This window comes from Cebus imitator, unplaced genomic scaffold (assembly GCF_001604975.1).
Source record: "Cebus imitator isolate Cc_AM_T3 unplaced genomic scaffold, Cebus_imitator-1.0 Scaffold118, whole genome shotgun sequence".
NCBI classification, from domain to species: Eukaryota; Metazoa; Chordata; class Mammalia; order Primates; family Cebidae; genus Cebus; species Cebus imitator.
Window position 1 is genome coordinate 5,430,899 of NW_016107433.1, and position 22,578 is coordinate 5,453,476.

Genomic DNA, 22,578 nt, shown 5'->3' on the forward strand with positions numbered 1-22,578 from the left:
GTAAAGGATTCTAATCCTGCTTTTCAACTACTATGAGAATATTTTTCTAGCTATAGTCACACTTTTCTGTAAACAAAGGCTTTATGCAATCTGAAAGTGAATCCTGAACCATCCTGAATTACAAAACAATGAGTCCTCTCCATCTTCCCTCTATGGCAAGGTTCAGCAAACTTTCACTGTAAAAAGCTAGTTAATAAAAATTTTAGGCTTTGTGGGCCATACATTCTCTCTCACGGCTACCCAGCTCTGTTGTTATAGCATGAAAGTAGTCATAGACAATGTGAAATAAAAAATCTGGCTGTTCCACTATAACTTTATTTATACTAATAGGTAGTGGCCATTTTTTGCCAACCCCTGCTATACAGTCTGTCTGTATGGGAGAATCTTGGAGGCTTGACTCTTCCAGTATGGTCTAGAGAAGTGCTCTTGAATAGAAATGTAATGGAAGCCACATACAAATTTTAAATTTTCTAATAGCTACCTTAAAAGAAGGTGAAATTCATTTTAACAATATATTTTATATAACTCAGTATATTCCAGATATTATCATATCAACATGTTAACATTAGAAATTATTAATGAGATATTTTACTGTCTTTTTTTCATATTAAGTCATTAAAACCTGATGTGCATCTTACACTTGCAACACATCTCAAGTCATAGCAGCCATATTTCAAGTGTTAAATAACCACGTGTGACCAATGGCTACCATATTAGAAAGTATAGCTCTAAACACGTCATTGCTATCCCAGGTTTGAATGCTTCTCCTCCAGACTGCAAATTACCCACTGGTAAGACCACTTCTCACCTAGCAAGATGTTTCTGGTACCCTTTCCTTTCCCTGGCTTCATCTTCATCAGCCTTACCACTTGAAAATGATCCAAGCAGTGCTTCTCAGAGTTTAATATGCATAATACTCACCTGGGGATCTTGTTAAAATGCAGATTCTGGTTCTGTAGGTAAAAAACAGAACCTGAGATTTTGCATACCTAACAAGCTCCCAGGTGGTACCAATGCTACTAGTCTAAAAATCATATTGAAGAAGCAAGGATTGAAAAGACCACTCCAAAGAAGCATAACTGGAATTGATGGTCTACCTTCCTCTAAAAATCTATCAGGCCTAATCCCAACATGCCAAACATCCCTGTTAGGTCACCACCAGAAATAAAAGCTTCTAAGGCAGCACTATCCGATAGAAATGTAATACAAGCTATGTATGTAATTTAAAATTTTGTAGTAGCCACATTTAAAACAGTTTTTAAAAAGTGATATCAATTTTAATAACATTTTTAAACCAAAATATCAAAACATTAAACATTTATTTAATATAAAAATTAATTTTTAACTTCTATTTTAAGTTCAGGGGTACATGTACAGGATGTGCAGGTTTGTTACATAGGTCAATTTGTGTCATGGGGGTAGGTTGTACAGATGATTTCACTACCAAGGTATTAAGCCTACTGCCCATTAGTTATTTTTCCTGCTCCTCTCCCTCCTCCCACACTCTACCCTCTAATAGGTCCCAGTGTGTGTTGTTCCCGTCTATGTGTCTGTGTGTTCTCATCATTTAGCATCCACTTATAAGTGAGAACATGTGATATTTGGTTTTCTGTTCCTGCATTAGTTTGCTAAGTATAATGGCCTCCAGCTCCATCCACATCCCTGCAGAGGACATGGTCTCATTCTTTTTTTGCGGCTACAGAGTATTCCAGTTGCCTATGCACCACATTTTTCTTTTATCCAGTCTATCACTGATGGGCATTTGGGTTGATTCCATGTCTTTGCTCCTGTGAATAGCGCTGCAGTGAACATACACATACATACATCTTTATAACAGAGCAATTTATAATCTTTTGGATATCTTTTGGATATACTGTACTGGGTACAGTAATGGGATTGCTGGATCAAACGGAATTTTTTTCTTTAGGTCTTTGAGGAATTGCTGTACTGTCTTCCACAATGGTTGAGCTAATTTATACTCCCACAAACAGCGTAAAAGCATTCCTTTTTCTCCACAACCTTGCCAACATCTGTTATTTTTTGACTTTTTAATAACAGAAAACATATGGAATTCTTCACAAATTTGTGTGAAGGGGCCATGCTAATCATGCTAATCTTCTCTGTATTATTACAGTTTTAGCATACGTGCTGCAGAAGTGAGCACTGAAAAATTATTAATAAGAAACTTTACATTCTTTTTTGTACTGTCTTCAAAATCCAATATATGTTTTATACTTAGAGTACATCTTAATTTGGGCCAGCTACATTTAAAGGGCTTGGTAGGCAAATATTTGCTAGAGACTATTGTATTGGACAGTGAAGCTCTAAGGTCATGATCAGACCTGTGTGCTTATCCCTGTGTGGTTCTGTACATCTCCAAATCTGACCCAGTTTCTCATCTCTTCTTATTCTCCCAAATCCTTTTCCCAAATTCTCTGGAACTTGTGGTCTTTCATTAGGAGAAAAACAAAACAAAACAAAACAAAACAAAACTCCTCTATTATTAATCTCATCTCAAAAATGTTTCTATCAACTTCTTGTTCTAACCCAAACCTGGTTATCCCTTAGCACCCTACTTCTCCTCCTACTCTGTTAAAAGTGGTGGCTGCTTCTTCTCACATATCTTCAGGGTCTTGATGTGGGATAGATGCCATTCTTTCACCTCATTGCTCTGTTCAGGCCCTTTCTCCTCCTCCTCTCAAAAACCCATTCCTTTGACTCAGATTCCAATAGATTGTGGTATCTGCTATGTCTCCTTTTTTTGTGGTCATTTGTTCAGTCTTCTGTTTATGCAGTTTATGTAGTCAGCATTTGATTGATCGTATTCTTCTCTACCGCTATACCTCTTAACATTCTTGGTGACTTCAGCATCTGCCTGATTCTTTTACCTCCTCACTTCCACTCATCTTTTCTTCTGTCCCTTCTCAGATACCCACCATACCACATCCAAAATCCTGATTTAAGAATTCCATTTAGAAATGTTTCTAGCTCACTCAAAGTTCAGAATTCATTTGCCAATAATCCTTCAACCACATTGTACCTACCCATCAATTGATTCAACCTCATATTTCCTTCCTCATATTATTATTTCTCATGTCACCAATAATAAGTTCTGTGGTCCATCACTATAATTAACCTGCTGTATATCCCCTTGCCCCTCTTACCCTTATACTTGCTGGTAACCCTAAAGCTGACAAATCCAACATGTCACCTACTCTCACCCTTACCTGAACAGCTAAATATGGTTAAGGAAAACACACAATCATAGTTACTGGTCTCATTTAAAATTTCTTACTACAAATCTTAAATAATCCTTGGTATTACTCAGTCTTAGTTGATAACTTCATGGCTTATTTCACTGAGAAATTAGAAACTATCAAGAGAGAACCTATTCCTCCTACAACCAAATCTACCACTTATCATCTCTGTCTTCCCTCCAACTACACTGAATGACATGTCCCTATTCCTAAGGCCAGTGCCTTGGCTTGGGAATTGGATTCCATCTCTTCCTCAAAGCCTTGGTCCCTGCAATTATACGCTCTCTTACACATCATTCTTTTCTATTTTTATCATAATTGTTCTTAATGATATACAAACATGCTATGGTTGCTCCAAACTTAAAGCCTTTAAATGGGATCCTCCAACTAACACCCATTTCTCTGCTCTCCTTTCTAACTCATCAGTAGAGCTGCCTATACTTGTTGACTCCATTTTCGTCACCACCATTTCCCAATTTGTCCTCCAGTCTAGCTTTTTTTTCTTCTTACTTCAGTGGAACTCTATGGTCAAGGTGGCCAGTGACTTTCATCCTGCCAAATCAAATAACCAATACTCAGTTCTCATTTTACTAATACTTTTGGTGGCATTTTATACAGCTGATCACTCACTACCTCCTTTTTCAAATCTCTGTTGTTGTTTGTGGTGGTTTCTGGTTATTCTGCTGAAACACCAGTCACTCCTTTTCTGTCTCCTTTGATGCCTCCTTTTCCTCTTCCTGACCTCTACTTGTTGGAGTGCCCCAAAGCCATCCTTAGGCCTTTTCTCGTGTAAACTCACTCTTACAGTGATCCCATCCAGTTACATGGCTTGAAATGGTATCTATAAGCTTATAATAACAAAATCTACGTTTATCTTCATTCCAGACTTCCTGTGAGCCTCACTCTATCTATACTTGGATGTTTAGTGGTCATCTCAAATTTAATCCAGCCACACTGAAGCTTTTTATTTCATCTTCAATTTCCTCCCCCTTCTGTCTTCTGCCATTCAGTTAAAGGCTCACTATTCATTCTCTCATCCAATTCCTGTATGGGCTCCAAAGCTCTGTCTGCAAAATATATCCTCAATCCCACTACTTCTTACCACTTCCACTGTTATCACTTTAGTCTAAAGGACCATAATCCATAATCGTCTCTTGCTCAGATTTCTGATAACTTCCTATGTGGTTTTCTTGCTTTCTTTCTGCTACCTCATCCCCACCCTTCAGTTTCGTCTTTATAAAACACTAGGCATGACTGTAAGGTAACTTTTGGCTGGAATAAAATTCACACTCCTGAATCATGGCCTTTAAGTGTCTACTTTTCTTGCATACTGGGGTACTGCCTATTTCTCCCACCACTGTCTCCCATGTTACTCTACTCCAGCCACACTAGCTGCATTTAAATTTTTAAATACACTAAACTTGTTCTGGTCTCAAAGCGTTTACATTCTGTGTGGAACACTCATCCCTGAGATCTTCACAGGGCTTGCTGTTTTACACCATTAATGCCCCAGTTTGAATGTCAGTTCCTTAGTAATAGATTACCCTGTTTCAGATAATTCCCTTTAATAATCTCTACTCTTTCACATCGGTTAATTTTCCTTCATAGCTCTTATAGCTATCTGAAGCTCTGTTTTTAATTAACTGTTTACTTGTTTATAAATTTTTTAATTCTTCACTAGAAAGAAAGCTTTGTGAATGAAGAGACGTTGTGCTACTCACTGCTGTGTCTCCTTCATCTAGAACACTACCTGGCACACAGTGAGTAGTGAGTAAATGAGTCTGAAAGATTTTAGAAAATAGATCACGTAGCTGATGAAATCAGAATTAGTTGTTTGAATTGTCTTCTAAACCTTCTAAGAACAAAAGGCTCTATTACAAAGTAAGCCCTGCAATCTAGTCCATATCAGGAGCTTGTCCCAATGCTCATTAGTTGTTGGATGCAGAAATTCCCAATTCCTGCTAATCAGCTAATTTGCCTGTTTCCATCAATAGTTACTGGCTATTTGTTTCTGCTGCCCAGTCTTCACCTAACTTGCCTTACAAGAGCTTGCTTTTAAACCAAGAATTTCTTTGCTTGCTTTGCCATATCCTTGCTTGGCTTTTCTTTCTTTAACAAGCACAACAGCATGCTGCTGCATCTTCAAAGAGTAAATTAATTCTGTCTGCAAAAGGGTCAAGTGCTAGAAAGTGCATAGCCATGCAGTTTGCATGGCAGGATACAGAAGATATGATGCTAATAAGATTCTAAGATGAGAACAGCAGACTGTCTCTGGGGATTCAGATGAAGGGGTCTGTAAATTTTAAAAGAAATGGTCTCCGAAAACTAATGATGTCTGCTTTCCAATTCATTAATAATGTGGAGTGGGGAGATGGGAGTGAGATCCAGGCCATGCTTTGAAATATCAAAATGTAACGAGGAGGAAAACAGTAAGAGCCATCTCAATGGGGTCATAAAGCTGGGAAAAGGAGGCAAAACGTAAGAAGATGTGGTGGTGCTGTATGGAGGGGAGGGAATCAATCCATCCCATGTGTGTACATTTATGTGCATATAATACCTTTATCTGTACATGAGTAGATAAAAAGTTGTGCCAGAAAAAATATACTGCAACATTGATAAGGCTTTTGCAATTTTCATATTTAAAGTGACTCAGAATATTTCAAGTATTATAAAAACACATCTAAACTGTCTCCCTTCCCATATTTACAAACCTTGCCCTTCACCTCTTTGCATTGCATACAAGGAACTGGGTAATAAGAAACTCAGCCTTGTTTGTAGTTAATAGTGGAAGAAAAAACCTTCAGGCAAAGCCTAATGAACCAAGAGCAATTCTGAGCTCTCCTCTATAATATCTGCCGAGGCAGTGTCTTTCCAAGGGCTGCCTGGACATATCGTGTGACCTTGCTGCTTTACATCATTAAAATTTCCCATTACTGGAATGGTGTTTGCATGGAGGGGCTGTTGTGCAGATATGATGGCTGGGTTTCTCCCTGCTGCCTTCCGAGTTTGCTCTAATAGAAAATGCCTCTCTGCGTGAACAGTTCCCACGAGCTAGGAGGTGTGCAGCAGCAGGAGAGTTTAGCTTTGGCTTTTATTTTGACAAAGCTATCACATTTTGCAGATTGAGGTTATGGTCTTTCCTTCTATCTCTGTATTTTATCTGCATGATATTTTCTGATCTCCCTTTTAAACCCCCATTAGTTACAATTGAGGCTCTGAGGTGGCAGTCTGCCTTGGAGCCATAATATTGTCAGCTTTTCTTATGAGCCACTAAATGACTGATTCAGTGGGGTTCAGTCATGTGGAACCTTTCCAAGGGGCCTAGTCTCAGAAAGGAGACCCTTCTGTGCCAGATAGAGGCCTAGGGGGTTAGTGCAACCCCCATGGGGCCAACAATTTTAAAAGCAAAAAGAACTGCTGCCTCATTTTCCAGGGCCATAGCTTCTGTTGGCCATGTCCTTCAGCCCTTCCTTCTTCTGCAGGTAGCCTGCTGCACCATGAAGCTATGGAAGCTGAAGGAATTGGTGGCATTTCCTAATCCAGGCCGCAACCCCCAGCTGTTTTACCACCCTCCTAAGAAGCTGTTACACTTTCGTGCAACTCTGATCTTATGATTTTAGCAGAAAGTTTCACAATAACAAATGCTTTTGCCTAGAGGGAGCAGAAATATTTCAAAGTACTGGTGATACAGCTGTAAACTGTTTAGAACCAGTTGAAAGGGGGAGAGATTCATTGGCCAGCTCTCCAAGTCTCTAAACAAACCATAGCCGATTGAGAGGTTTTGAACCCAAAGCTAGTGCTCTAATTTCTAAAGCAAGATAGTGTTACCATTTCTTTTTCCACGGCTTTCCTATTTTCAGTGAGACAGTGAATTCTTCCTGATAAATGCTTCTGAAGCTGGGAGGATAGCACAACCACATGCCTCAAACACTTCACTTTGTTCACCTTCTCTTGAATATGTGGGATGTGGCAGTCTAGAGTGGGGGCTGTCAGGGAGAGGGGGTTGTAGAGGTGAGGAATTTATTTCCCCAGGAAATCTTATTAGAGATGCAGTGCCTGTTTTTCATTGAGGTTTCTGCTCCTTAGCTTTGTTTTCAGCTGAGTAACCGAGCCTGAAAGCCGTCTGGTGACTCACAAAAGGTCACGCTGAGAGTCGGGGGCACGGACCAGAGCACACTGCCTACCTGTGATTGATGTGTATTAAAGCTGTCTTGAGCCACTCATAAACACAGCAAGAATCCTGTTCTCTTTTCATCAGTGCTCTTGACCAAGACTTGATTTACTGTTTTGAAATCAGCTGCTGCTTCAGTCCTCTACAATAGCTTCTTTAAGCTTGTCGTAACAGTTGATGACAATTTGGAAAAGCTCACATATTCAATATATTTTTAAAATTGACTTTGCACTATGCCAGGTACCAAGGCTTTATAAATAGTCTAATTGTTCCCTGAGTGTTTGCTGACCTAAAGGAAAGTGTTGATGAATCAGACCCTCCTCTTCTATCTATGAGGGTATTGAGATGTGTATTCAATACTGTAGCAAATCACTGTTGAAAATTGGTTCCATGTCCCTGAGGCTATTTACCTCAAAAAGTGAAACGGTAGAAGTATCTGCTAGAGAAGACTGACCAGCTCTGTTATTTCTGGATGAGATTGCTTTAAAGTTTGTAGGAGAAGGGATTGAAATTGGATCAGAGTGTTATAAGTGACAGTACGATTCTCATTCTGGTAAAGAATAATAATCATCATCTCTAGCCATTGAGTGGGTTTTCTCAGTTGGATACTTATGGCTATGCCATAATGAATTTAACACTAATGTCAATATGACTGAGACAGTGGTTGTATAATCTTAGAAGAAATGTATGCACAGAATATGTGACTTATCTGAAGTGCAACAATCAGATGTAAATATTTCTGATCAATTTAGTTGTTACTTTTTGATGACCTGCACAAGCTGAAGGGCTCCCTGACTTCCCAATAGCCACTCCTACACCTGTGCCCAGGAATGCCCCCACGGTGATTTTCAGAACAGGTACAGCAGCCACTCAGAAGGGATGCACCAGTTGCACAGAACACAGCAGCCAGTGCCACTGTACCAAAACATCCAACTGAGTATCAACTCTGCTTCTTACTCCTCTCCATACACACAAATGTTACCTATCCTTCCTTGGCCTAAGTTGTACTTCCTTCATGAAGCCTTTCTTATTCTATAGTCTCTTTATTTTAAATTCTGAATTCCTACAATACTTACAGCCTGTGCCTCCCATTGTTCCTATATTGCTATTATTCTACTTTTTTATATGAATCATAGCATGATGTTGTACACATGTAGACATTTCAAAAATATTTTTGAACATGGGACATTCTGGTGAAAATGTCCAGAGATGATGTTTGAAAGTGCTACACTTGGTATAGGGCTCATTTGAATTTTCTTTGTGTTCTTAGGCTGGGTATCCAAGTTCTCTGTTTTCTTTTACAGGAGCCACCTGAAAAAAAAATTACATTTTAGCAAAGAACTATAGCATGAGGACACTGTTACCAGTGCCTCTTCTACTGTAAACATTCTTTTCTCATATATTGTACTCTGCACATTTTCCAGATGAGAAATTTTGCTCCATTCTCTTTAATTTGGAGTGTAATTATGAATGAAGTCTGCTATATTGATGGAAGCGTTCAGTTTTCACCAGGACCTATAGAGAGTTGTATATATTATAGTTGATTCTGTATACAATAGGTCATAGTTTCAGATTTGCGCAGCATATGTAATTTCTCTTCAGAACAGTAAAAAATGCATATTGAGATAAATTCACAGGAAGTCCCCCAGCATATGGCTTTTTATTAAAAGGTTAATTTGATTATTTGAAACTGGGAATGCGTTTTTTTTCCTCCAAAGATATTATATCAAGAGAGACAAGGTTTTAAGCCAGCTCTACTGTGAGATATTCTCAAAACTTCCAGCAAAGAAGGGGGCCTGAACTCTGCCAAGACTGTTTCAAAAAAGAAAGACAGAGATGGATCTCTGAGTAAGAAAGACTGTGAGGGGAGAACCCTCAAAGCGTTGGGTATTGTCCCCAAATGATAACTAATATATTTCTTTTGTAAAGCTAGAGTAGGGTGTCAGAGATCTGATAAAGCAAAGTGTAAGTGGAGAATTTCCAGTTGCTTCTTGGAAGCAGCTAGGATAGCCATGTATGGTAGTAAAACAGACATCAGAACAGAATTAGAAGAGCTAGTTCTAGTCCTGGCCCTGCTACAAACTCTCTGGCTAACCTTGAGCATGTCACTATACCTCTCTAGGTCTGCTTCCTCCTCTTCAAGATGAAGGCTTTCACTATACAAGCTCCTTTCAGCTAAGCATGTTATGGCAGTAATCTTTCTTTGTTTTGTTTGTTTGTTGAGACGAAGTCTCTCTCTGTCACCCAGGCTAGAGTGCAGTGTTGCAATCTAGGCTCACTGCAACTTATGCCTCCTGGGTTCAAGCAATTCTCCTGCCTCAGTCTCCAAAGTAGCTGGGACTCCAGGTGTATACCACCACGCCCTGCTATAATCTTTCTTATAATGTAATCTCTACTAGATCTCTGTTCTGTCCTTCTTTTCATGTTGCCTCTGTATTTTCTTATATTTCTTTTATTCTGCTAAATCCAGCCACTCCTTCCACTCAACCCATTCACAGACTGACAATAATAAAACAGAGAAGGTAAAAATACTTAAACACATACTGATTATCACAGTCCATATTTTATTTACTATAAATATGTCCTAATCTCTGTCTTAATCTGAAAGCCTCTTGAGAAAAAAGACTATGCCTTCTTTTGTTTATTTCTATAACATATTTTAAAGCACCTGATGGATTTGGAAAATATTTAATGAAGACAATGATGCTGACATCTCAAGTTAAAAAGTAGTATTCCCCTTTCTATTATTTTAGTATTCCTGAATGCATAGCAGAATATTGCTTTTTGTACATACACATTAATTTTTTTGCTACTGCTAATGGATACAACTGGTACAAAATGACGCTAATTGTATAACACTGACAAAGTCACCTGTGACTGTATTAATTTGGTTTGAGTTATATGTAGTTTCACAGTGAATTGAAAACCTACTCAGTTATATGCCTGTGTGTGTATGTATGATTATCTTCCCTTACAGAAATATAGATAGCATTATTACTTCAAGTTGATTGTTCAGAGTTTCTGTCCCTCTTTACCCAAGACTAGTTTTTGTAGCTGAAGTTTTAGCATTTTGTCAGGTAAGATTGCAGGTGGCAGGTGTCACCTAATATTTGGATGAATATTTTCAAAACTCAGTTTTTCCTTATAAACCCCTAAAGGATTATACAACAACTTCCATGCCTGTGCTTTCGTGAGTAACTTAAGTTTTTAACTGCAGTATCATTGAATGTGAGAAGAGTTGTAAGTAATATGCTAAAAAACTTTCAGAGTTTTTCTTTGCTTTCACACAAAAGTATTATAGCCGATGACATGGCTAGTTATATTTCCTAGCCTCCTTCCCAGTTAGTTACGACCACAGGAATAAGTTTTCTCCAATATGAGTTGGCAGGATATGTACCACTTCTGGGCTGGTCTTTTTAGAAATTAGGTGTGCCTTCTCCATACTTACTCCTTCCACTGGCTAGAGAGAAATCATGTTCTTGTATGTTTCTCTGCATTAGTGACAGTAAGAAATATATATATATATATATATATATATATATATATATATATATATATTCTCATATGTCTCTAGAACACCTCCTCTTATATCTGGAACACATGACCATACCTAATTCCAAGAATATCTGGGAAATTGAGTATCTAGCTATTTCCACCTCTGTGGTTGGAAGTGGGCAAAGGAGAAGGGGATCAGAAATAGGTAGCTAATAAACCATGTCTACAAAAATGGCCTAAACACATAATGTAAGAAATTAGAGGAAAAACAAAATAAACACAATTTGGGTGGAGATAATTTAGAAAGTAGAATAAAATAATGAAGTAAACAAAAAGTCCAACCTAATTGTGAAAGTTCTGGCAATTCTGACAAAGGAAAACAGAGTCACAAATAAACAAGGCAGCAGACATAAATATGGACACAGAGTTTTTTCCAAGTATAAAAGAAAGCTAAGTATGAATTAATGCCAACAGTTTTGGAAATCTAAACTAAAAGGATGATTTTTCTATAAAATGTAAATTAGAAACATTGACTCAAGAAGAAGCAGAATACTACCATAGAAGAAATTTTTTAAATAATCAAAGATGTAACCCTTAAAAAGGCTCCAGACTAGATGATATTATAAGTGAACTATTTTAAAACTTAAATAGATAATTTCTAGGTTATATATATTTTCCAGAATAGAAAGAGATAGAAACCTTCTCCATTAGCTGTATATGGCAGTCATAATCTTGCTTATAAATTCATACAAATAATAACAGAATAAGCCAATTTGCAAACATGTTTAAATTCTAGATATTAGCAAATCAAATGCTGTTTTGAAAGAAAAGAATGTGTTTCTAGCTGATATGAGATTTAAGATCTTGATTGATTAAAATTTATTTCTGGAATGCAAGGACAGTTTAATGTTAGGAAAACTATTAATTTAATGCATTACATTGCCAGATTAAAGGAGAAACCCAGACAGTCTTCTTAAAAGACACCAAAGAACCATTTGATAACATTTATTTCTAATTGAATGCAATTTTTAAAATCCTGTAGTAAACTGAGAAAAGGAAAAAACAAATACCTTAATCCAATAAAGGTTTATACCATAAATGTACAATAAACATTATAATTAAAGGTATTTGGCAGAGATGGCTAGCTGTACTCCACTATCTGTTTCCCTCTTCTTCCTCAGTTATATGATGAATCCTGTTTTTAAATCCAGGCTCCTGGCCACCTGGAATAAAAATTACATTTCTCAATTTCCCTGGCCACTAGGTGTAGTTACAGTATGTGACAAGGGTGGCTAAGTTTGACAAGTTAGCTATAAACAAAGTTAAGAATAACTTCAAGGGACTTTCCTTGTCAACAAGGATGAATTTCAAAAGACTACAATATTAAGTTACAAAAGGCTACAGGTATTGTAATACCAACTGTATGACTAAATATGACTTAAAGGTACACATAGAAAATGTTTATGAGAATGAAACACCAATATCAGAGGGAATGGGAAGGGAACAGCAGGAGGTGGGGGGCATCTAGCTTTATTTGTAACATTTTATTTCCTTAAAGCTAATAAAAACAATAGCAAAGTGTTCTGAATCAACTGTGGCAAACAATTAACAACTTGTTGTTAAACCTGGATTTATTAAAAGGCCTAGCTATTTAATTAGATCAAATGTATAACTGAAAAAGTGTTAATAACCACAATATGTAAAGAGGTCCTAAAAATCAGTAGGGAAAAATTCAATCAAAAATGAGAAAAATAGAGAGAAATATAGACTAATATGAAATAAGAAATAAAATGGCCAATACTCATGTGAAAATATTCTTCATCTCATTAGCAATCAGACAGAAAGCAAATTGAAAAACAGGAGTGAGATTTACCAGTAGCTCGGCCAGTACTTTAAAGACTTCTCAGTATTGGCAAGAACCTGAGGAAAAATGTACACTCTCATACACCTATTACTGTCTCTTCCACTTTCCCCCTTGCTCAGTAGCTTTCTTATTTGTTTATTTCTCACTTTCTTTCTTTAGCTCACAAACCTTTCTTTATGCACACTAGCGACCTTGCTAGTACACACTAGTTCTCTGTCCACCTTATATACTTTGATTTAATTAAATAGCTGGGCCTTTTAATACAATCCAGGTTTAACAACTAGTAGTCCTACCTGCTCAGGAGACTAGGTGGAAGGATTGCTTATGCCCAGGAGTTCCAGATTACAGTGAGCTATGATTGCACCATTGCGCTCTAGCCTGGTGACAGAGTAAGACCTTGTCTCTAAAAAAATTAAAATAAAAATAAAAACATTTGTACACAAACAGATATGTACAAGGATAAGCTAGTGTGTTTTTTGCAACATTATTTTGATAATTTTAAAAACAGCAAAATACCCATCAATTTGGAAGAGGTTAAACTGAAATATGGTACATTTATATGATATAATACTATGCAGATGTTATAAAAATAAGATGGGCTGTATGTACTTTTATGGAAAGATATCTTATGTTGTAATGTTAAGTGGAAATAAGTCACCAGAAAATATCTAAAATATAGTTTTATTTATGGAAAATTTATACAGTATAGAAAAAATAATACGCATGCATATGCATATTTATACACATATTTGTTTTTAGATATATAAACACATGCATACATAAAAATTAATGGAAGTGCAAATTTAAGATACACACCAAATTGTTAATCATTTGTTAACTTGTCTGTGGAGAGTAGGATTTTGGGTGTGGAGGAGCTGGTACAGGAGTATATTCTATGTATTTTCCTTTTTCAGTCCTTTATAATGAGAATATATTCATGTATTACGTTTTTAATTAAAAAATAGAATATCTCCAAGGTTATTCTCTTCTAGTGTCAGTCTCACTCATTTGTATCCTGAAATGCCCTCTTGAGTGGTAGTGAATGAGATGAAGTAATGGCCAGTGTGCTGGGAATTGGGTTTAGAAGAGCATTGTGATAGGGAACATTAGTCAGCCACATGTGCACCCATAGAAAAAAAGATTGAAAACCATGTTCCTGCCCCATTGTTTCATTTCCTCCTGCAGCATCTAGAAACAAAAGAAGCCTCATGTTGCCTTTACTGTGGTTATGATATGGCAAAAGTACAGGAGGGTGATTTTTTTTTTTTTTTTTTTTTAGTTTAGATGTATTTCATGCCTGCAGATAGCTTATACCTACAGAATAGCTCTTTGTGCTGTATTTGAGTAATTTTAAATAAATAAATGCTTCCCTGCCAACATCAAATATGGTGAAATGAATTGCAGGACTCAGGGTGTGTAAATGAGTATTCTGGCAGTCCCTTCTTTTAACTCTTATATGTGGATCAGAAAATGTAAGATTATATGTGGTACACTGACTTCACATTTGCAGGCATTTATAAATGTTTCTTTATGTACATTTATTCTCAGTTGTTGTATTGCTTGCAGTTTACATACAAACATGTTTGTGCTAACATGAGAACACACATGGACACCTTCACACACACAGTCTCATAGCCAAATTGACCGTCTCACTCTCAGGCCTTTTCTGGGTAATCATTGCTTGACCTTGCATGTATTTATCATCGACATCCTTTTAATGACTACCTAAGGTTACAACTCACTGACCCATGGGCTAGTGACAACCTTTTGGGGCAGCTCTATTTAAATTAGATTCGCTTCTTTTCCTCCTTTTCTTCTTGATTTGACAGGATAGAATTGCGATGATAGGGTATGAGAAGGAAGAGAGTGATTTCCACTCAGATATATTAATAATGATAGAAATAACAAAAATAATGATAATGATGACTAATGTTACTGTTTGCTAAGCATGATTCTAGGCATTTTATGCATCTAATTTAATTTATACAACAACTGTGCAAGCCAGGTACTATCACTATTATTACTATGTCCATTTTTAAAATGAAGAAAATAAGACTTGGAGAAAACAATAACTTGTTCAAAGTCACACAAGTAGTAACTGGCAGAGATGGGATTTAAGCACAAGAACATCTGTAATATGATAGAAAAAAATCAAAGAATTGAAAGCCTATGTGAATTCATTTTGGTTTTTGATATTTTTAATTGATTTGATATTTTAAAATTACTAAAATAATAACTACTTATAACAAGTGAAAACAACAAAATAAAAACTTGTATCCAGGTATGACTGATCATCTACCTTTTTATTCATAACCTGGTCATATCCCTCCACTACCATCTCCTCCTAATGAAACCAGGCTTAACAGTTGAGGTATATCCTTCTGTGCATTTCTTTTTATCCATACCAACATAAAGGTATGCATACACTTATATAGGGGTCTCATTTATTTGTATGTATATATGTGATGGCTATGTTTCCCAGAATTCCTGTCTCCAGAATTTCTTCCCTAAATGGTTCTGGGCTATGATTGGCCACAAGAGAAGTTTGCCTGAGATTTGAAATGTGAAATAAAGCACCAGGTGTGGTTAGATTGGGAAGATTAAAATAAGCTCAGGTGCTGTGCAGCTCACCTGGTTGACATCAGGTAGCAGCTGGGCCCACAGATTCTCCAGCTACCACAGGATTTCCTCTTCTAGCTTCTCCTACTCTTATTCAGTTTCTGCTCCATAACCAAGGGCATCAGCCTCTCCTGCAGGACACCCACATCTTGAAAGTTGGAGGTTTGGACTGGGCGCGGTGGCTCACGCCTGTAATCCCAACACTTTGGGAGGCCGCGGTTGGTGGATCATGAGGTCAGGAGATCAAGACCATCCTGGCCAACATGGTGAAAACCTGTCTTTACTAAAAATACAAAAAAAATTAGCTGGGCATGGTGGTGCATGCCTGTAGTTCCAGCTACTTGGGAGTCTGAGACAGGAGAGTTGCTTGAACCCAGGAGGTGGAGATTGCAGTGAGCAGAGATCACGCCACTGCACTACAGCCTGGGCGACAGTGTGAGACTCCATCTCAAAAAAAAAAAAGAAAAAGAGAAAGAAAATTGGAGGTTTGAAGGAAGTAAAAGAGCTACCTAGGTTCCAACTTGACCTTATAGGCTCCAATATGTCCTTGGAATGACACGTCATTTCCTGTCCATCTTTCCTTCCCATCTGCCTGCCCTGGAGATTTTAGACCTAACACCCAGTGCTGAAGCAACAGCTGTACATGAGCTATTTAACTAGCTTCCATCATTGCATAAGATCAAGGCTCTATAATAAATTCCTTATTCTATAATATGACTCCTTGAATTCCTACTTCTCTGATCAAACCCTGACCAATACAGTGTGTTGGTATGTTTTCATCGAAAAAATATCAAATTGTACATGTACTCTTCAACTTGTTTTCTTCACTGACAGATTGTGCATACTTAGACATCAATAGATATCTCTCCTTATCCGCATCTATGTCTCCATATTTGCTTACACACATCACACTAAAATATAAATTTGCATTCATAGTATACATCATACATTCTAAGTTTGCTTAACAATTTATTATTTTTCTTTTTGTCCCTTTCTACCCCACTTCCTGCCTTAGGTCCCACACCCACCTACTAGACAATTTGCATTAACAAACTCAAGCATTCTTCTGAATTTTTCTTTATGCTCATGAATCCATGTATTAACTATGAATGCAAGCACTATTGCTTAAGATAATTATTCTTTACTTTCCCCACAAAGCTGAGTTACCATTTTTTTACATGCTGAATTTTCATATATATTACAATCTATTTCTGAATTTTCTGTCCTGTAAGCTAATCTATCTTATGCTGATACCATATTGATTTAATTACAAAAACTGTATAATGTGTTAATACATACAGTAAATTAAGAATCCTCACATACATACACTGCTCTTTTTCATATTATAGGACATTTATTCTCACATATAAATTTTAAGATAACAAAAACTTATTTTTAAAAATTCTGTCAGGATCCTAAATAGACGTGCTCTTTCTTTTATATTAATTTAGGAGAATTAACATCTTATCATCTTTGATCTCCCTGTCTAAGAACATGAAATGCTTTTTCTATTGCTTACATCTTATTTTATGTCCTTCAGTAAGATTTTATTGTTTTCTTCATATGCCCTTCTTTGTAACTTTATTCCTATTATTTTTTTTATCACTGTTGTGGAAAAATATTTTATTATTTTCATTTTGTTTCTAGTTTCATATTGCTAAAATACAAAAAAAAATTTATTTTTTAACATCTTATATCCAGCCCTGTTAACCAATTTTTTAACTAATTCTATTATTAAGGGTTTTAGTCAGGGAAGCATAACAACTAATACCATGAAATAGGGCTTAACTTTAGAAAAAAAGTCCTTACAGAATTGTGAGAGATATTCGGAAGTAAGGATTCAAAATGGGGAGTTGGAGGATTAGAGAAAAGTCATTAACAAGACCTCTTCAAGATATGTTCATAGAAATCTGGAAAGCAAGATGCACTTAGGTGGCAGACAGAGAACATGAAGAGAACTTGGCAGAAAAGTTTCTGGAAACTTTTCTGGAAACTTTCTGGTATCTCTGCATAGCTCTCACTGTGGAGTCATCAGTCAGGTATCTGGTCGAGTACCTGGGGCTACTTTTGGTCAGCAGATCTAGCAGTCAAGAAGTAGAACTGGACATGGAGTGGGGAAAACAATGACAAATGAATTCACTGGCCACTTCTGCAACCATATTTCATTGTATCTGACTTAGAAGATCTTCAAAGAAGATCTTCAAAGATAATGGCTGGTTTTGCTTCCCAAGTCTCATGTGACTTCTGATTTTTGTCAATTCTTGCACAGAGCCATGAAAGAAAAGATTTCTGAAAAACACAGTTTCCATTATAACTTCATTAACATTAGAACAATCTAGCACACTTGTCTCAGTAGTTTCTTTCCCAATACCTTTCCTGCAGCCACTAGTAACACTATTATTAATAAATAATAATCATTTATTATTATTATTATTATAAGCTCCAAGACAACATTAAAGTAACAATTAGTATTACTGGCCCTTCCTAACTAGCTCCTTATTTTAATTAAAATGGTTTTAGGGTTTTGTTAAGAATGACATTTTCTGTTGGCTTCTGGAAAATTGCCTTCATTATAGCTAAGTAGATTTCTTCTACTTGTTACTTACTAGGAATGACTTTGGGATTGTATTAATTGCCTTTTCAACATCTACAGATGCAATAATTTTGGTGATGTAATGAATTATGTTGATAAATTTTCTAATATTGAAATACTCTTTCATTCCTGGAACAAACCCTTCCTGGTCATACTGTATTATCATTGTGATATATTGCTAGATTCTATTTGTTAACACATTATAACTTTTGTTTATGTGTTTATAAATGAGATTGCCCTTTTTAGCTTCATCTCTGTGCATTGTAGTGTATTTTTCTGAGACACTTCACACTGACGACTCAGTAATTTGAATAGATCATTTGCGGCCTTAATAGCTGACCAGCAGGACGGAGAAAGAAGAAGGGAATGTTCACTCTCATAGCAGCTTTCCCATTGGCTGACCCCTGCGTCCTGAGATAAATTACTCACTCCACAACTGATCTGCAATTTCTCATGTCTTTCTCTTCAGCATGTTTATTGTTTCATTATATACTCATTAATGGGAAGGACCATCTGCTATGATGTTTTTACATAACAGATATAATTAGTCATTCATTTAGTGCTGAGAAGATAGAGGAAGGTATTCAATATAAATTGCTCTTTTAAATATTTTTTCCAAATTCAGTGACTAAAATACTATTTTCTGGACATCCCTTCAACAAAATTAATATTTACACATGTTAAAAACAACTTTGACTCCATAAAGACCTCACTAGGAATCCGAGTTTTTTTCATGTATGTCAACCACAGTGATTTCAATAGTTCATATTAGCTTCATTCCATGAGCTTGATGTTATCACTCACTAAAAAAAATCAAATCTACTTCACATGTTCTCTAAATAAGCAGATTTTCTATTTGAATTGCTAAAAGCAAGCAAGGATCTGTGTACATTTAAAATTTATACAGTTTGCTGTGAGAGTAGAGAAAAAGATTGCCTCAGTTCTTACTTGCCTTTGTAGGGAACAAGCAGATATAGGTTTGCTGGGCTAATTCCAGGCTCATGTTGGAAGGACTCAGAAACAGAGCAAGGACTTTTAGGGGTCAAAGAATCCATAAAGGCAAATTGGTCTGTGCCTGCCTCAAGCTGGGATGTTAATATTAGTAGACAGGATGCTGTAGAAATGTGAGGGAGAAAACTATAAAAGTGATATTTAAATTGCTATGAAGCTTGAATTGAGCCCTTTTCCATTATTCCAGAATCATTACTAATAGGTGGGAAGCAGAGAGAGACCTAAACCCAGTGAAAAGCCATAGGAAGCTACAGAACACATGAAAATCCCAGCTGGTGAATAAAATCTATCACGCTGGCAAAACAGTGTGAGTGTAAATCTTTTAAACATGCATCAGCTGCAGGAGCTGAATGTTGAGAAATACAAGATTAAGATGATACTGGAGAGAACTGAGGGGCACTCAGGTTCACCCCTCTAGGAAAAGCCTGCCTGTGCTCTACTGAGTCATACACCATTAGGGTGATAAGGCAAGCTCAGCCGCTAAAGCCATGTCTTTCCTATAATGTATATATCAAAAACATGGCAGAGATGTTATGGCTCAGCTCCCTGAATCGAGTTATCTCTAAAATGAAGATTAGATATTAAATAGTTTTATTACTCTATTATTAGAGTTATAACAAATCTAAGTGCTAAATTCCTTTGAATATATTGTCCTTCATACCAAGCTGGCAATACCATAAAGATAATAACTGAGGTAGAATATTTATTGATCACCTACTATGTGCAAAACTACAAAGATAAATCAGACTTGGTCTTGAACTTGCAGGAGTAAAACTTCATGTTCTATGAGGAAAATAGACATACATAAATAACACTGAAACTGACTATAACATGAACAAGAATGGAGGAGCAGAATTCTGTCTGGGTGTGTGCAGGAAGGAGGATGAGGAAGGATGAATAAAGATGACAGTTGGGAAAAGATAGATTATATAACATTCCAGTGTGGTCTCGGAGTTTTCATCCTGACTGGATTACTAACGAGCTGTGTGACCTTCAGTGGGTCTTTGTGCTTTAGTTTTCTCATCTGTAAAGCGAAGGGGTTATTCTATAATGATCTCTGAGGTCCCTTTCAGAACAAGACTCTTTAATTTTATTATCCTATTCACATAGAATAATGTAAGAGTATAATGGTTCTCAAAAATAAACTTTAAATTTTTTTTTTGCCGTACAACAGTTTTAGTAGCAGAGAATCTTAAATATGCTTTATAATGGATGTTTCTTCTTCCCATATGGGAACTGTATATCAACACATTGGGAAGTCAAAAGGAAACATCTCTCAAAATACCATATTAGACTTTTGGGAAAGAAATGTTAAAACATAGAAAAGTACAAAGAATAATACACCAATCACATTCTACATTAAAAAATAAAATATTACACATAAAGCTAAAGTACTTATAATCACCATTCTTCTGTCCAGTTCTCCTCTTTTCACTCCTCAGAGGCAACTACTAGAATTAGTTTTTTTTGTTGGTGGTGGTGGTGGTTTTTTTGTTTTTGAGACTGAATTTCGCTCTTGTCATCCAGGCTGGAGTGTAATGCCACAATCTTAGCTCACTGCAACCTCTGTCTCCTGAGTTCAAATGATTCTTCTGCCTCAGCCTCCCAAGTAGCTGGGATTACAGGTGCCCACCACCATGCCCACCTAATTTTTGTATTTTTTTAGTAGAAACGGAGTTTCACCATGTTGGGCAGGCTGGTCTCAAACTCCTGACCTCAGGTGATCCACCCGCCTTGGCCTCCCAAAGTGCTGTGATTACAGGCGTGAGCCATGATGGATGGCTCTAGAGTTTGTTTTAATCTATGCTTAAAATTCATTTTTCATATCTTAACATACATTTATAGGTAAATCCATAAGCAATACATAGATTACTTAGTATAAAAATATTACATATCCTCTATTATTTTGCTTCTTGCCTTTAATGTTAAATATATTTTTGGACCTACCCATCTGATAGTTTATTCTTTTCCACTGCAATATAAAATTCATAATTTTCCCCTTTTGTGAATTTTGGGATTATTTTCAAATGTCTGATGTTGTAATCAATGCCGTAGTAAACACAGATGTGCGCATGTCCTTCCGCACTCATGTGCCCTTTCTCTAGGACATATATCTGAAATGGAGTAGCCCATTATAGGGATGTGTGTTTCCAAATTTTATTAGATACCGCCATATTCATATCAAAGTGGTTAGACCAATTTACACTCCCCTCGGAGGTACATGAAATTCTCACCTTCTTATGGACATTTGATACTGCCTGACCCTTAAACTTCCGACAGTCAGGTTTTTAAAATGGTATCCCATTATTATTTCTCTAGTGAAAAAATTTTTTGGAGTGTGCTTATTGGCCAAGCAGATTTACTTTTCTGTGAGCTTCTGCTTCATTTCCTTTGTCAACAATTATGTTGTTGTATGTTTTAATTTTCAAATTTTTGTTTTGATCTTACTTAAGAAAGCCTTATTTACCTTGAAGCAACTTCAGTAGTTTGAATTTGTTTTTCCCAGTATCTGAAAATATATTTTATGTGGGCATTGAGGTAAAAAATCTATTTTTATTTTTTTCTGTATGAAAAGGCAGTTGTCCAAAACCACTTGTTGAATAATCTGTTCTTTTGCTCAAAAGTTTTTGAAGGAACTTCCTTCAAATACCAAATTCCCACACATGCTTGGGTTTGTCTCTGGGCTCTTTATACTGATCTGTTGATACAGCTGACTCTTCATTATATTTTTTTGGTTCCTTCAATGATTGGCTATATTTAATAAAAGGAAACTAGTTCAGTGAATGTACCCATTTCTAGTATCTCAGCCAAAGATTTTCCTCCACTGCCCTCTGGGTAGCCAAAGCCTCCTGGGAGCTACTGTGGGGAGATGTCCTCGTGGAGTAGGCAAATGGTGACAGAGCAAAGTGCAGCACAGGCAGGTTGGCCACTCCCAAGGTAGCAAGGTGACCAGTCAGCAAGTTCAAGTTAAAGACTGGAAAATTTGGAGACAAGATTCTGATTTAAGGGAGTTCTGGGCATTTGCACTTGCTACTTCAGGATAGGATCCTTCTTTGGCCTTTCCCTGGCAGTTCCCAGCCAGTGGTCCACACTCAGACCACTCTGCTATTTTGGGATCTATGGGATGACCTCTCTTTCTCTCTTCCTTTTTAGTCTTCACTGCCTCCCTACCATGTCCCTTTTTACACCTCTCTCCAAAAGTTCTCTCCTTTCGCAGTAGTCTTTGATGGATGGTTAGAAAGACAGTCAGGAATAGAGACTTAGATAACCAAATCTTAACAGCAGTAAAACTGGTTTCTCCAGGGCAAGAAAGAACTTTCCAGGAATATAACTGCCTACACTCCATTCCTTGGAAGGGAGGGAAAATATTTTAGTTCTTACCTGCATCATGGTCTTGGTAACTTCCAATTCACAAAAGAAAAAAACAAAACAAAACTTAAATCTAAGAATAAACTAATTTTCATATAAAAAGTACGTTGAAATCCATTTTCTGCTCTATGCGATTTAGAAAAATTCAGGACATAGGATATGTTTGTTCCATTGGAACTTTCTAACCTACAATGCTAAT

General features: G+C 36.7%; 1 non-coding gene across 1 annotated transcript; it reads right to left on the bottom strand.

Moving 5' to 3' along the window:
* Positions 1 to 2,059: 2,059 nt before the first annotated feature.
* Positions 2,060 to 2,164, bottom strand: LOC119472792. Its single transcript, XR_005201976.1, has one exon. It is a non-coding gene; the product is annotated as a U6 spliceosomal RNA (small nuclear RNA).
* Positions 2,165 to 22,578: the final 20,414 nt, after the last annotated feature.